This window comes from Tasmannia lanceolata, unplaced genomic scaffold (genome assembly GCF_043159265.1).
Source record: "Tasmannia lanceolata isolate RefF3 unplaced genomic scaffold, GAP_Taslan_0.1 ptg000016l, whole genome shotgun sequence".
NCBI lineage: Eukaryota > Viridiplantae > Streptophyta > Magnoliopsida > Canellales > Winteraceae > Tasmannia > Tasmannia lanceolata.
The window spans coordinates 17,951,214-17,967,743 of NW_027518693.1; the positions used below are offsets into that span (position 1 = coordinate 17,951,214).

Below are 16,530 nucleotides of genomic sequence, written 5' to 3' on the forward strand. Positions count from 1 at the left end.
CGGAGAACAAGAAAACAGAAGTTCCAGAAGATCCTTAGTATTTAAATAAAGGAGGAATAGAAGCGACGGGAGATTCCAGAAGAAACACCTCCAGATTCATCGCTATGAAGCATATACTACTTTAGATGAAGGCATTAACAAATCTCCATGTCTCTCTTGGAAACATGGTAGCGTGCCAAGGAAGCATGTAGCAACAAGTTAGGTGGACATATAGCCACATTTCAACAAAATTGCACGAGTCCTGAAGGCCAAGATCTTGTTGGTTGATCAAGCATTTGACTTTGCTTGTCTATCACCACCCTATCTATGGAGAAACTGATAAAAAGGGGGGTAGAACTAGACCCATTGTGATCAGACCAGTGGGTATTTTTGTCACACAGTAGGCGGGCAAATAGAGTTCCCAATAAAAAAAAAAGAGTAAAAAACCTGCTCTAAATAAGCACCAAATTGCTGATAAAAAAGAAAGGAAAAACAAACAGGAAAGGGACCTGATCCCTGCACATGGAAGAAATAAAAGAAATAAATAAATAAATAAACCATGGAGGAACTGTTGGGGCTGCTGCTTCCCAGAAGGGAGAAAACCACATAGCTGTTCTTCTCTCTGTATGGCTTGTTTGCCTGTTTACGTGAAAATGAGTGATGCACTCTCTTTATGTAAGACTCTTTATATAAGAAGAGGAGAGAATAAGAAACCAAGTTTTGCTTGTTTCCTCCCTCCGTTATCTCTCTTCTGATGGGTATCAAGAGTATCACACGATTCTCATCATCACCGATTCTCCTCCTATTATATCTCACTTTATAGTCCTTCCATACTAATCATATATCCCCTTCCCATGGAACTAGGATTCTTGATGCTGCATTCAGATTGCCCCATTTCATAGGAGCAAATGTAAAATAATGCCTCCATCAAAGCGTACGGTGGAAAAAAATATGAGCATCTGCTGTAAAATAGTGGGACCCAGCTTAAGCATAGCCTGGGGTGATAGGAAGACCTACACGATACATGATGAAGTAGGTGTAAGATGATATCCCATATCATTGTCAAATCAAGAGAAGATGATGTGCCCCACCCATTAAAGCATGAGATGCAAAATAACATGCCAATCATGCATGATTCAGATGGAGCAAGTAGGACCCACCATCAAAATGGGATGTGAAATAGTGAGCCCTATTACTTCAAGGCTAGTTGCAAACCCGTCAAGACTAGTTGCAAACCCGTGTGATGCAAGGGGCGGCCAGAAAAAATATTGTTTTATAACTTATTTAAAAGAAGAAGAAAAGAAACTGCTAAAATAAAAAAAAAAAAAAGAAGGGGCAAATTATTACTCAGATTATTAGCATTTTGGATTGGTATCTATTGGTTTTACACAAGGTCTCACCATTTGTCTGGCTTTTCAACCCATGTTTTTATTATTTACTTACGTTAAACTCTTTAAAACGTAACTAAAAAAGAGGGAGAGATTATAGTATATTTAATTGGTTGCTAAGGAGAGAAATAAGGAAGTTGTAGAAATCTTTTTCAAAGTAGACGGTAGAAAGAGGGGTTGCTTTCTCTTTAAAAGTAACTAATAAAGAGGGAGAGAGATTATAAGAGATTTAAGTGGTTGATACGGATAAAAATAAAGAAGTTGTAGAATTCCTTCTCAAACGTAAACTGATGAAATTTCGGTGCTATACACAGAAGTCGTGTACAATATCCTTTCTCTTAAAGGGCTATACATAGAATTCACTACTTACTAGTACTACACACCTTGCACTCTTCTAGAAAGTGAGAGTTCACTCCCAAAAAAAAAAAAAAAAACATCCTAACCCGCCCACCCACAACATCCTAACCTGCCCACCCACACTTTCCCTCTCAAATCCAACAAAGATGGGAACATGAACAACAACAATAGATGGAAGAAAGAGAACACATTAAGAAAAAGCACTAAGCTCAGCTCAAAATAGACGGCGAATAGACTATATTCTTCCACCCACAAACATAAACAAAATGAACCACTTCCAATCTCAGTAAAAAAAGGGCGAAAGAACACACTACAAGCAGAAGGAAAACGAAAAAACAAAGAAGACTCTGTTCCTCAATTTCATTCTCAAACCAAGAAAAGTTAAAATACCTAGTTCCAAACTTGAAAGAAAGAACAATATAAGAAATCATTATTGCTAGCAAAGATCAAAACAAAATCTTTAAAGTAATACACCGCACTTTAGTGTATAGAAAAATAGCTATTTTTTTGCACCTTATTTCTCTCTACTCTATCCCGCGTTATTTTATGCTATTTATTTGCTCCTATCTCCAACGATTCACGATTAGAAGCACCTAGAAACGTGTGAAGGAGGAATCCCCAATCACTTTCAATTTCAATGTATTTGTAGATTTGGAAAAGTAGGAAAAAATCCCTACAAAAAAGCGGCTAATGATAAATTTCGGTGCTATACACAGAAGTTGCGTATAAAATATCATTTCTCTTAAAAGGGGCTATACATAGAAGTTGCGTGTATAGGACTGGTGCCACATGGCAGCACCACGTTGTGCAACATTCAGCTTTACTTATATATAATTAGATATGAGATGTAATTTGTGGCCCCACCTTATTTGTGAAACAGTGAACTCTAATACAAATGGTGTACGCGGTGGCCGTCCCCATCATATGCATGGATTTAGGGATATAGTGGGCCCCCCTACATCACAACATGTGTGTAAAATAGAGGGCCCCACTAAAACACAGCATAGCAAGTATGTAAAATAGCAAAATAGTGGGCCCAACTACAAACACAGCACGTGTACAAAATACCGGGCTCCACTACAACACATCATGTGTGTAAAATAGTGGCCCCACTATATCAAAGCATGGTCCCACCTCATAGACAGGTATAAGATACCCAACCCCCCGCGTCAAAACGTGGGATTCAAGATGGTGGACCCCGCCCATGCATAGGTCGTGCAGAGTTGGTGGACCCCACACACGCATTCGGGCCATACACAATATTTCGGACCCCAATCGGGTTTAATTCAAGACATTCGACTCAACAAAAAGTAAAATGGTGGCCCCACCTCATAGAGGTATTAGACAGTGGACCACACACATTTAAACATGGGATTTAAACTTTGGGCACTTCTCATACATGGGTTGGGTGAAAATTGTAATGCCCTAGCCTATCAAAAAATGAGGTAAAATAATGGGCCCCACACATGAAAATATAAGGTTCAAAATGATACATGGGTTGTGAGGATAAAACATTGACCGCATCCTACATGAGGATAAAAGTGTGGACCCCGATCCGAGAGAGGGCGGGGGAAGTGCCCCCCACGCGAGTCTCGCGATCATCCACGTGAAGGAGAGCTCCACCAAGGAACTCTCGAAAGAGTGCCCCTCACAGCATGAGCGGCGATGTGAAGTGAGATACCTCTCGATTCGGGGACTAGCCCGGATTCGAGACGCACCTCGAACAAAGAAAGAGTCGCCATCCAAGGAAGTGGGCCCTGGATCCCATGCTGTGCTCTGTCGCAACAGATAACCAGAGATACAAAGGGTCCGTGCCTGATGACGAATGGGGAAGGGGTTAGGCGCCCCCAATTCGCCCAAGCGCAAGCACCTGGTCTCTTATGCCATTTATTATTAACTTTGAAGAGTTTTGGGCAAAAATCATGTGAAATGGGAACCATCATCCCCGAGATAACATCTATCTAAGCATGCATGACCCGGGGATGGGCAAAGAAAGTGAACATCCAAATCCTAACTCATCGCATCTAATCCTAACTCATCACATCTAAGAAAGCAATAAACAATCGCATGCATAGCTACAGCTAAACAGATAATGACAGATATAATGAGATAAGGAAAGCAAATATCTAAGTTTAGACAGATAATCAAACTAAGACGAATGGATAAACGCTATAGCTAAGCAATCAAAACAGTAAAGTAAACACACTAGCATGCAAGCCTATGCAAGAGATAAGACTAAGAAAATGACAATCGATCGCACGCTAGAAGAACAAACAAACTAGAATGCATGAGAAATCTAAGATAAGCGCACAGCAAGCTAAAAGGTGTAAGAAAAGAAAGAAATCGGAAAATCAACGGCATGTGAGAACCAAGAAAATGCCAGGGGAAAGAAGATGGAACACACGATAGGCTCAGAGGGCGATTCAAAAGGAATCAAGCCCGGCGATCCTAATCTGCTGAAGATCGGAAAAGTCTCGCGATCGTCATGACCTATCGTTGGGCTCAGCGAGGGCAATCCCTGCAAAGGGGCCACGCTACGTCATCGCCCGTCCCAAAACCCGATAAAACGTCTGAAAACCGATGAAAACCGGAAAATCAAGATGAAAACCGAAAATGGAATGAAAAGAGGGCTCCGAGTGACCTGGCAATCACCATCCTTGCCCATTTTTGCTTTTTGTTTTGAAGTGCTTGAAAATATTTATTAAAAAGGTTTGACTGAACTTGGGTGGACGAAAAGGTGAGAAATATTTGTAAAATGGTGATTTAAAAAAAAATGGTGAAAGGGTGCAAAAATGGTGTGTGAAAATAGTGTAAAAAGAAAGGGTGACTGGACTCAGGATGCCAGCAGCACGCCTGAGCTGCCTACGTACCCCTCAGCTAGGGATCAAGCCATCCGTAGTTCGGACGAGAATTTCCTAACTACTACTAAAGACTCAATACTTTTGAGATTTTCAGCTTTTAGATGTTTTTGAATTTTCAAGTGTTTTTTGAAATGTTTTTGGTTTTTAGATGTTTTTCAAGTGTTTTTGAAAAGTTTTTGACACAAGAAGACAAATCCTATCATCATGAGGGGAGGACAGACTCCTGAAATCCCGCAAAGGTCGGACAGCATCCTATGCTTTGCGGGGAAAAAGGACAGAAACACGACTCTGCAAGGGTCGGACAGCATCCTATACCTTGCAAGGGCGGATAGAAGAACATGATCTGATGAAAGGTTGGATGGAATCCTAACCCCTTATGATGATAGAATTGGATTCCTGAACAAGAGGACTGACTCTCTAGACTAAGGACGGATTCCTATGCTAGTGGACTATCAAACTAAGATAAAGCTCACAAGTAATAAGGAAAAAGAGACCCTGTGCATATTTGGCAAAGGTAAAACACCCAGCCGGGCCGGACAGCTACCTAGCCCTAGGGTGCAACAAATGTGCAACCCAATACCCATAAGGGTAGGGGTATGCTGTCAAGCCGAGTAGGGTGTTCTCCCAAAACCAAACGATGCACAAAAGGGAGGTTTAGCAAGAGAATGAGACTGGGTAAGTCTCCTAGACACAGAGGTAGGATAGAGAAAAATGCTAGCAAGACTGGGCAAGTCTCCTAAGCACAAGGATGGGCTCTAAGTAACCTTATCATTGCCCCGGGGCTCGAAACTCAGAATGGGATTTAACCACAGGGCCAGACTCTTCTCTCTGTCAACAATTGAGGTTCAATAAATGAATCAAAGAATAAAATTCATTCATGATCTTTTTTTTTTTATACAAGGATTGAAGTTCTATAATAACCAAAGGCGAGGTAAGCACACAGGAACCCAGATCAGTAAGGGTATTCCTTGGACCAAATGGAGTTCAATGAGTTCAAGTTACTGATTCTAAGAGATTGAGATCTATCCATTATTATGGTCGGAGGGTTAGAAGGGAGTTAGATAAATCCTAAGACGGAGACCAAATGAGGGCTTGGAACGAGTATCGACACCAATGATAAGGGAAGTAAACTCACGCAAGGAGATAATGAATCAGGCTTCACAAAATTTGAAGCAATAAATGAAACAGCATTCAACCCATCACAATCCCATTCACAAGTTCCCAATATGACCCAATGACATTGTTTGGATCCAATTACAGTTCACCAAAACAACCAAGCTAAATAAAACAAGAATCAACTTCGAACAATCACACATGCAATGCAACATTAGAAAGACAAGAGGAATAAAATAAATAAATAAATAAACATAAAAATAAATGAATAGATGAAATATTTGAGTTACCTAAGTGAAGAACAGATGGCGGGCAACGAAATGGGGAGATGGGGCCTCGGGGTTGATCGGAGAGTGCCCGGAAAGTGGAGCTCGAGCTCCCTTTCGGAAAATGCCCCCTTTTTTTATTATATATATATATATATATATATATATTTTATATAAAAATAAAATAAAATATAAAAAAACGAGCTCTTCTCCTCTCTCCCTCTCTTTTCCCCTAAGAAGATTTCAGATTTTGTTAGGGTCTGTGTGGAGTTGCAGGGAGGTGGAGGAGAGGGTTTCGGTGGGTTTCGGTGGTCGATGGTGGTGGTGATATTGCAGAGGTTGTGGGTAGGTGGAGGTGACGGCTGATGGGGTTGGTTCAGGTATGGTGGAGGTGCGGCGAGGTGGGAAGAGAGGAGGGTTTAATGGGGGTGGCGGCTCGGTGGAGGAGGATGGGCGGCTGTGGAGGTGGGTGATGGTGGAGGTGTAGTTGCAGAGGTGTTGGCGAAATGGGTTTGGAGAGGGTGGTGGTTCGGTGGAGGTTTTTTGGTTTTTTTTTTTGTTAAAATGGGTTTTGATGTGGCGGCTGTGGAGGAGGGTGGTTTGGGTTTTGGGTTTGGAGGGAGGTGAGGGTGGAGATGGAGGAGGATTTTCGAAGTGGTGGGTGGTGGCGGCTGGAGGTGGTGGTGGCTGGTGGAGAGAAATAAAAATAAGACGACGGAGGTGGTCGGTGGTGGTGGAAAAATGGGTTTTGATGTGGTGGCTGTGGAGGAGGGTGGTTTGGGTTTTGGGTTTGGAGGGAGGTGAGGGTGGAGATGGAGGAGGATTTTCGAAGTGGTGGGTGGTGGTGGCTGGAGGTGGTGGTGGCTGGTGGAGAGAAACAAAAATAAGACGACGGAGGTGGTCGGTGGTGGTGGAAAAAAAAAGGGTTTCGGCAGAGGGTTTTGTAGGGAGGGAGATGGAGGTGGGGATTGTGGGTGAAAGGGGAAGATGGAGGTGGAGATTGAAAACGAGTTGGGGGGGGGGGGGGGTGGCAGAAGGTGGCCGGTGGTGGTGACTCAAGATAGGCTTGCCGGATTCCGGCAAGCTCGCCGGAGAAGATGGTGGTGACTTTTTTTTTTTTTTTTGTAATGGTTGTTTGTTGGCTGAGGTTGGTGGTGATGGTGGTAGAAAGGAACGGAGGAGGAAGATGGAGGGGTTGTAGGCTTGCCGGATTCCGGCCGGAGGAAGAGGGAGGTGGTGGTGGGTTTTGCCGGATTTCGGCCCGAGGAAGAGGGAGGTGGCGGTAGGTTTTGCCGGATTTCGGCCGGAGGAAGAGGGAGGAAGGTGGTGGTGGCAGCAGCTCCTCCTCTCTTTTTTTTTCCTTTGTTTTTCTTTTGAAAATGGATGAGTTCTCTCCCTCTCATGCAAGAACTCCCCTTTGTTTTATACTTAGGGTTAAAACCCTAAGTCTAATCCTAGCCATCTATGTGGCATCCTTTTTTTCTTGGTTGCTCTCCACCCTTGATCCTCTCCTTTGCCTTTACAAACCCTAGAAAATCTCTTTCTCATCTCATCCTACCCACACATTTTCCTTGTTGATCCTATGGCTTAGAATTATTGCTTCTCAAGCAAGCAATGTGAACATCCAAGAATACCCTTAAAGATGGGTTGATTTCCTCTTTGCCCAAACCCCTATTTTGGAGAATGACATGCTTGGCCCCCCCCTTTTTGCTCTAGACAGCCCCATCTAGTGTATTTTAACTACTTCTTATCTTTACAGGGGGGGGCTCGGGTAGAAAAGGGGGGCAGAATAAAATAATAATAAAATTTTATTTTATTTTTTTATATTTCTTTAAACTACGCCCGGCCCGAGCTCGAGACACGGGTTGGGATGCGACTCGGGCTGATTAATGAAATTCGGGTTGAGATTTTCAACTGCCAAACGGGTTAGGCTCGGATTAATTCCATTTATTTTCCGCCTGACCCCGGGATTTCATTCAGATACACGGGTTTAGGGCCCTGTCAAAATGGGGTGTCTACAAAAAGGTATGACATCAACCAAGCCTTATCTAAATCGCATGAAAAAGGAAAGCAAATTAGGACACGATCAAGAGTATCGAAGGTGTACCCCTAACCATATCCAAGTATCCTTATCCGATACTCAGATGCACTGGATCTTTTGAAGGACCAAAGTAGATATCTGACGGATACGAATTCGGTAATAGATATTAAATATCCGTTGAATCCGAATTCGGATAGTGTATACTGTAATCGAATTCGGATATAGCCATATCCGCTCCGAATTCGATCCGTTTACACCCCTAGACCAAAGTATGCAACTACATAAACCCACCCCTCATTTTACACAAATTTCATAATTAATTGACAACATATACATTTTAATATTTAAAATAAAAATAAGATAGATATCTACAACAGTAAACCAATCATTCTTCAAAACAAAATATTGATATTTGATCTCTCTTGTGGATGACAAACTATCATGCGCACCTCAACATGCAAAATGTCATCAGAAGTGTATGATAAAATTTGCAACACCAAAAGCTTATGATGCCTACTAGGATAACATATAAACCTTTGAGAAGAGCTAGAATTTCTTCATCTATTGTGACGTTCTTCAATTATGTCAACCCCCGCCCTCTTCCGCTATTTCTCAATGGAAATGAGTATACCAATAGTATTTTCTTAGGGAGTCTGTTGATAGCCAACACATACACAGCGAACTATGCCTATAAGCTTATGATGCCTACTAGGATAGCATGGAAACCTTTAAGAAGAACTAGAATTTCTTAGGGAGTCTGTTGATAGCCAACACATACACAGCGAACTATGCCTATGAGGCATACCCCTTTGACCTGAGACATATTGCTCAATTTGCCACTTGTCAAAAGGTGTATGCCTCACTACTTTTTGCCTTTTTGAGTATGCCTTGATAAGCACTAAGAGTATAGGTCGATCTAAACAGTTCGCTTAGGGCCTCCATGATAAAAATAGCTGGAAAAGCAACATTGAATGGGTCATCAAACGGATTAACCATTACTCGTGGATTGTCTTGATGAGAGAAATTCCCTAGAAGTAATGGATTTCGACTTTATTGAATGGTTAGGGAGTAATGAATAAAATGGATGTTTCTATGTAAACTTCCCCCAAAACCTCAATTCTCATATAAATTCTCAATTCTCATATAAATTTTACTCTCTCTCTCTCTCTCTCTCACACACACACACAACGAACCATGGCTGTGACGTGTACACATGGTGCATACGTTTTTTGGGAGGAATGGTATGTACGGGATAATACATACCTTTTTCTTTTTTTTTTTCTTGTTTTTTTGTGTGCATCATCCAACTGAATAAACAATACGCAAGCTGCATTAGTGTTGGACAAGACTTTAATCTATACTTAGTTGTATATGCATAGCAAATATTACAAGTTAAAATATACAATATTCAATGTGTCATTTGTCCTATTCTTTTTATAGATCAAGGGGCATGACTTAGGGCACTGGTAAGAACAAAAACTGGCCCATAGAAGTGTGACACATCCACTCAAACCTGATAGTTTGGTTCATTTCCCGTTGGGATCTTAGATTCTTTGCCTAGATAAATTTGCAGAATATCAACTGCAATTTCCTTAAGGTGAATGTTCGGTACTACTCTATATACCGTACTGATTTCGGGTTTCGACTTCTCTATTCATGCAGGAACAAGTCATACTTTAGTTTTTAACTTTGTGAAGCAACCAGTTACTCCGAAAGCTTAAGCTGTTGGAGATGGCGTTATTTAATCTTTTATACTTTAACACTCCTCCTCATGTGTGGCCTCTCTTTTGGGTTTGGCCATTGCATGTGGATTTTTGCTATCCAGGAGGTTTGAACTCGGGACCTTTGGCTCTGATACCATGTGAAACTACCAGTTACTCCAAAAGCTTAAGCTGATGGAGATGGGCGTTAGTTAATCCTTATACTTTAACAAACTTCATATGTGTATGTTGATGGTTCAAGCTTTATAGTTTGAGAACTGAAATGGAGCTATTCTACAATAGTTGATGTAAGTTGATGATTCTGGTTTTTTCCCTTACAGTTTTACTTTTGACACTGGTGCTGGTCTAATTGTTGCCAAAATCCAAGATGATGGGAAGGTATTTTTTTGTTCACTCTTGACTTAGTATAAAATTAAGTGTTGTTGAAACAGGAGTTTGATGTATTAGTACCATTATGGGTTCAGATTTTTTCACATGTATATAAAAAGATGAACTCCCATAACATATGGTTGTCCTTCCATGCTTCAAACTTGTGTACGAGAGTATACTTTCTTCCAAACTAGTCTTAGTGTCACGATATCATAAACTCAGTTCCTTGTTGAGTATGGAGATCTAGAGTATGGCCGACATGTTGAAGTTATTCTCATTTCTCATTGGGTAGAATAGTTCTAGGGGATATTCAGTCTTTCGTGATAAATGTCTTAAGTTGTGCGTGAGATTATACTTCCTTCCAAAGTCATCTTACCACACCATGATACCATATAATCAGTTCCTTGTTGATTATAGAGATTTTTTTATATTTAATCGCTGGGTACAATAGTTATAGGGGAAATTCAGTCTTAGTTATAATTGTCCTAAGTTGTTGATGGTTATTCATTGCCACTAATACGTGCAAAGCCATCAAAATGGATTGACTGGTGGATTTCGTTTGAGAGATAGCTTTGAACAACAGATATCTCCAACCCTTTGCCCTAGTGATTTTTTTTTCTTTGAAGTGAAAAAAGTGCTTTTCTCAAGTCATTTTTTCCTGCCACGACGAGGGCAATCTTTGATCTATGAACTGATTGTTCATTCAGTCCTGGTTGATGTCAAGGACTTTCTCATTTTACCTTTGTGATTATCTCACTTGAAATTCAAATAATTTGTTGTAACTAGGTAGGGTGAATTTTAAGGTTTAGGAATGCGTGCGCAGAGTCCGACAATCGGTAACACTATGGTCATTGTAATATTTAAATGATAGAAAGTTATTGAAAATATTGCAATCTAGACTCCATTGAAGAGATTTCTCTTTTGCTCTGGAATACGTGTTAGACTCTCACCCAGATGAGCATGATGATCTCTCTACGATGTCCCACAGAAAATTTTGGAGACTCCATTCAAAGAATTTTGGAGTCTGTCACTGCTGTGGATGACCCTAGGCTGCATCAGAATAGTTAATTAGATCTTCTAACAAAAGTTAAAGGAATCAATAAAGTGAAATATATCATTATGTGTCAACCATAATAAGCATAATCTACTTGACTCGAGCAATTTGAAATTCAAGCCTGAAGTTCTCATGTATCGTGATTTCATTGATTTTAATTTGAGGTAGAAGCTCAAGTCCAACACCCATTGCAACCCTAATAAAAATCTGGAACTTGCAATTTTCAGCTTTACTCCTAGTTGTCTCCATAGATTCCTATACACCCAATCAAGGTGCTGAAAACTGACATATTTTCTAACTTCTGAGTGTGAAATTGTTTTTTGATCCCCATCCCATCCCTCGCCCTCCACACCCACAACAAAAACAACCAACCACCCAGTTGATTTTGACGGGTGATCAACATAGTGTAAGTGTGTAACTTGCACAAACCCTCTAGTGTGAGCACCTTTCACATACTTTCGAAGTGTGTTACAACTGTATAATCTCGATTCAAGTTGCAGAGATTTTTTGCAAATTGAAGACGTCACCTGAATATGTCTCTTTTATCGATCATTTAGCCGACCCCAACTAGTTTGGGACAAAGGCTTTGTTGAGTTGAGTTGTATCGATCAATAATCTTTTATGAATTTCGAAATTCTCTTAAGTGAATTGATATTCAAATTTGTAATCATGTCTTATAAATAAAACTCATCGGTGGAAGTTTAAGAATTTGCAGTGTCCATTGTGACTTCTGTGTTGTGGAAATTTCGGTTTTGAAAATTTCCTCTTGTTATTCGTTGAAGATTGGGCATTGCAAGTCTCATCAATTTTCAGTAAACAAACTTGATTTGCAATGCCATCTCTTGATCTACTAAGTGGATCTCATCTAATACTGTTTGTTTATCATTTCATTTACAGGTCAGAGTTGACATGGGTCAGCCTGTACTACTCAGGGCATCAGATATACCTACCAAACTACCAGCAAATAAGGATGGAGGTGTTGTCAAAGCAGAATTAGTAGTTGACAACATAACATGGAATGTGACCTGTGTTAGCATGGGAAATCCTCATTGTGTTACTTTTGGAACGAAAAAACACGAGGTAGGTTTTCCGGAAGAGGGCAACCACAACCTGATGTTTACTGTTCTATCTTTGTCTCTTCCTTTTCCTCATGGGTGCTGACCTGTCTTTTAGTTTTTCATTTATGCTTGAACTGTGTAGTGCCTCTCGGTGTTCTAGTTCTATTTCTGTATCAAGGTTTTAAATTTCGGTTTCGGTACCGATTACGGACCCCACCAAAATCCGAAATTTCGGTTTCATATTCCCTTTTCCATGTGAAATCTTTTGTTGGTGGAAATTTTTATTGATAATAATGTTGATGGCATTTTGGGATATTTTGTTTCTCACCTTTTCCTGTGAACAAGAATGAAGGCGCACATTATTCTTGGCATGGAAGTTGAAGCTTACAGGGATAAGATATCGTTGCTGCATTTACCCTGACACCTTTGATCTGTCTTTAGATTTTTGCTAATATTGGCTCCCTTGTCCTTCATATAGTGGCATACAAGCATGATTTTAAATATCTACCAAAATCAACGCGGAACTTCATAAATGTTTCTGTTTCCATCTCCACCGAAATACACACCGAAGCTGAAAGGTCCGAAACACATACCAAAACCAAAATCGTAAGTGTATTACTGGTATAGAGTTGAAAATACCATCTGAGTTGAAAATACCACTGAAACACATACCTCAGGCTCGCTTCCGTCTGAGTTGAAAATCCACATAGAGTAATCAGTCGCATTAACTCCAGGCATTGCAAAGATAACTCCATCAGCTCCAACGCTAAAATTCCGTTCGCATAATTTCACCGCCTGCTCTGGTGTAACCCTAGGCTCTATAGAATCCCGATTATCAACCTAAAAAAAATAAAAATAAAAATAAGCAACAGATTATACAGAAATTGAGGGGGGGGGGGGGAAATATGATTGATTCAAATACCAAGATCCGAGGCCGTGGTATTTGACAAAGTGGAGGAATCCGCTCTCCTTGCAATCTAAGAATGGAGCTTGGGAGATTTTCTGAGGGGCTTCGATGCGCATTGAAGCAGAAATACGAAAGCTAAGGTTTTGGAAAAAGGGGCTGAATCTGGAAATGTTAGGGTTGAGAAGAGATTGGAATGATTTGTAAGAAGAGAGAGAAGGGTGAGAAGGAGAGGAGAGGGAGAGAGAGATGGAGGCGGCTATTGAAAAACAGAAGACTGAGAGTAACTCCGAAGGGACATAAGCTGTAAAAAGGGAAAAATGCTAATTTGAGTTAGGCACATGAGAAAGTGGTATACTGGCCATTTTTTTCCAGATTCAGCCCCTTTCTCCAAAACCCTAGCTTCCGTATTTCTGCGTTATGAGCATTGAAACCCCTCACAAAATCTCCCAAGCTCCATTCTGAGAACGTTGAGACAGCGTTTCATTTCCATCTCCGTTTCCTGACTCGTTTCGTGCGTCTCCAACTCCTTTTAAAAGCTCTCTGAGTGTCGGTGACGGACCGGCATCTGAATCCGGTGTTCCGGGACTGTTCCTCAGTTCTCCGATCGAAAGATGATAAATCTTCAATGAATAACTCGATAGATAACTGTGTTCGGAACCGACACGAGACATTTTGATTTTATTTTATTTTCTTCTGTATCGAAACTCTCTTCAGAAACTCCTTTTATAAATGCGAGAATGAGAGTGTGGAAGACGAAGTAGTTTCAGTATGCGAAAACTCCGTTAAAACTAACGCCGTTAGAAGAGAATTTGTATTTATAGAAATAATAAGGCGTGTCCTGGTATCCTCAAGATCAACACTGATGCTTCCCTTAACCCAGATGGGGAAGGCATTGGTGGAGTTATCAGGTATGAAAATGCAATGGTGGTATCTATGTTCTCTTCCAACGTGGAGCGTGAAGAAATCTTTGAGCTGGAAATTCTCGCGATCCCAAAGAAGCTGGGAGTTAATTCCATTTGGATCGAAACTAACTCTAAGGTGGCCATGGATGTTATCAATGCCACCTCCACGCCCATCTCCATTCCTGGAATCTGTCTCATATCTGGAGAGAGGGAAACAGCGTTGCTGATTTCCTTTCCAAGAGGAGCTGTCCTTGTAAGGGATTTCCGATCCCTCCTTTTCTTTCTTTCCCCCTGTTCCCTTCTTCTCCTTCTTATTTGTGACAGGGAGGGTACGCCCTACGCAAGGCTGTAATCTTAATATATTGTGGTCGGGGTCCTGCCTAACCCCAGCTTACCATTCGAAAATAATAATAATAAGGCGTGCTGTGTTTTGTTCTAAAGTTTTTCTTAAATTGGTTGACTTTCTATTCGACTATTAAGAATGTGACACGTGGGTTGATATCTTTTTCAGTTTAATGAAGATTAGGTGTAGAAATTTAAAAAAAAAAAAAGAAGAAGAAGAAGAAGAAGAAGATTAGGTGTAGATGGTCATCTAATATCTACATTTTATCTGTATATTTTACATAGCTGGGAAAGTCAATGATGTCAATTGAGGAGAGGGAAGTGATATTTCCACCCCCTTTTTTTCAACATTTCCACCCCACCTTCTCTGTCTTTTCCTAGAAATGAATTGACTTTTCATGAAAATGGAGATATTTTTAGTAAGGGTGCAACATGGATTGGGCTCAAACCAAATCCGACGGGTTCAGCCCTATTTTGATTTGGGTTGGGCTGGCATTTTCTCGGGTTGGGTTGGGAAGAGAGAATCTGATTTAATTTTGGGTTGGGTTAGGGTTGAGGCATTCGGCAATCCAACCTGACCCGAATTGAACATCGTTCTCTAATTTTTTTCCTGATTTTCAAAATCTTAGGGGCCGTTTGGATACGCGGATTTTGGAATCGGGGATTTCTTCATAATTGTAGCTAAGAGACAATTCAGCGTACCGGTTGTCGTTTTTTACTTCTCCCCCTTCTTTCCGTCAGCAAGAGAGTAGCAGATCCTCCCATATTTTCAGGTTTTAGAAATCTCACGATGCAGGAGACATTTTTAACACCTGAAATTCTCACTTAAAATCCAAGAAACATTGACAGGACAGCATACATCATACATCATCTTGATCAGAAACCCTCTTTTACACTGTTTTCGAACTAAAAACCTGGATTCTAAAATCCGCGTATCCAAACAGCCCCTTAGTGTTATGTATTTTAAGTTATTTCCCCTCGGTTGCTACTACCTAAACATGCTTATAAATGACATTAACATCTACTATTAAAGAAATGACAATAATCTCAGCCCTAGACAAAAGTGTGAAAGGCTGATTTTCGGGCGAGGTGAAACTATCCCTGTGGTTTTTTATTATATTTTTATGTTTTTTTCACGGCCTAGGTAAAACCGAACCCATCCCAATTTGGAAAAAAAAGAAGAGTTAGATGAATCGGGGTAGGGTTGAGAGATTTAGAGGCAGGCTGGGTTCCTTAACCCGAGGCCCGGGTTGAATTGGCGTAATGCTACCTTGGGTTGGACTAGATTTAGGACTACGGAAAAGAAAAACAAATTGGGGTGGAGATAACAATTCTGACGTCGGTTCTCTCTCTCTCTGGGTGTTAGTTATTTGGGGGTTGCCAAACACAAAGGAGAAGCCTAAATGAAATCAGTTAGTATACGGATTTAGGGAGGGTTTGAGTCAGAGTGACGTAGAGATGGTTGGCATGGATATATCGTGTGTTACCCAGCTTTGCAACTATCTTGTCATACTAAACAAAGCCTCTTTCTTCTTTTCTTTTTTGTTTTGCTCTTCCTTCTCCTACTCTCCTACTTAGCTTTCTCCTCTAGGTACATATTTACTCTCTCTCTCTCTCTCTCTCTCTCTCTCTCTCAATGAAATGGGTCTTTGGATCTTCAACTTCGAAAGTGATAACGTTTGTGTTATAAGAATAGGATTAGAAAGCTTCAATAGGGAAGTTATTTTGTTTTTTGTTTTTCTATTCTTTCTTCTACTCTACTACCTAGCTTTCTTAATACCTACATATTCTCACTCTCTCTCTCTCTCACACACACACACATATCGTTTCTGTTCTAAGAATATGAACAAATATAGAGGAATGCTTCACTAGGAGGGTCCTCCTAATATTACAATGAGCCACATCCACTACATCATTAAGACTAGCTCCTACCTTATATATGGTTGATCCAAACGTCTATTATCTTGAAATTATGGAATCCAATAACTTGCATTTTTTGTCGTTGAATCTGAACCATACTATGTATAGTTTTTTGAAGTTTGAACATATCAAAACAAGGCCTAGCTATCAAGTGAAAGTGAACGGTCAAGATCAGCCAATTGTGGGACCCACTATGCTGTAGTGGGTGCAGCTCATTGTATTCCAGTAAGGTCGCGCCCTACTAAAGCCATT

The 16,530-nt window shown here is 40.6% G+C and overlaps 1 long non-coding RNA gene across 1 annotated transcript; it reads right to left on the reverse strand.

Moving 5' to 3' along the window:
* Positions 1 to 11,569: 11,569 nt before the first annotated feature.
* Positions 11,570 to 14,322, reverse strand: LOC143848064 (uncharacterized). The gene is made up of 3 exons (XR_013235298.1): positions 13,130 to 14,322; positions 12,880 to 13,047; positions 11,570 to 12,778 (listed from the first exon to the last, which is right to left on the reverse strand). It is a non-coding gene; the product is annotated as an uncharacterized LOC143848064 (long non-coding RNA).
* Between the last annotated feature and the right edge of the window lie 2,208 nt (positions 14,323 to 16,530).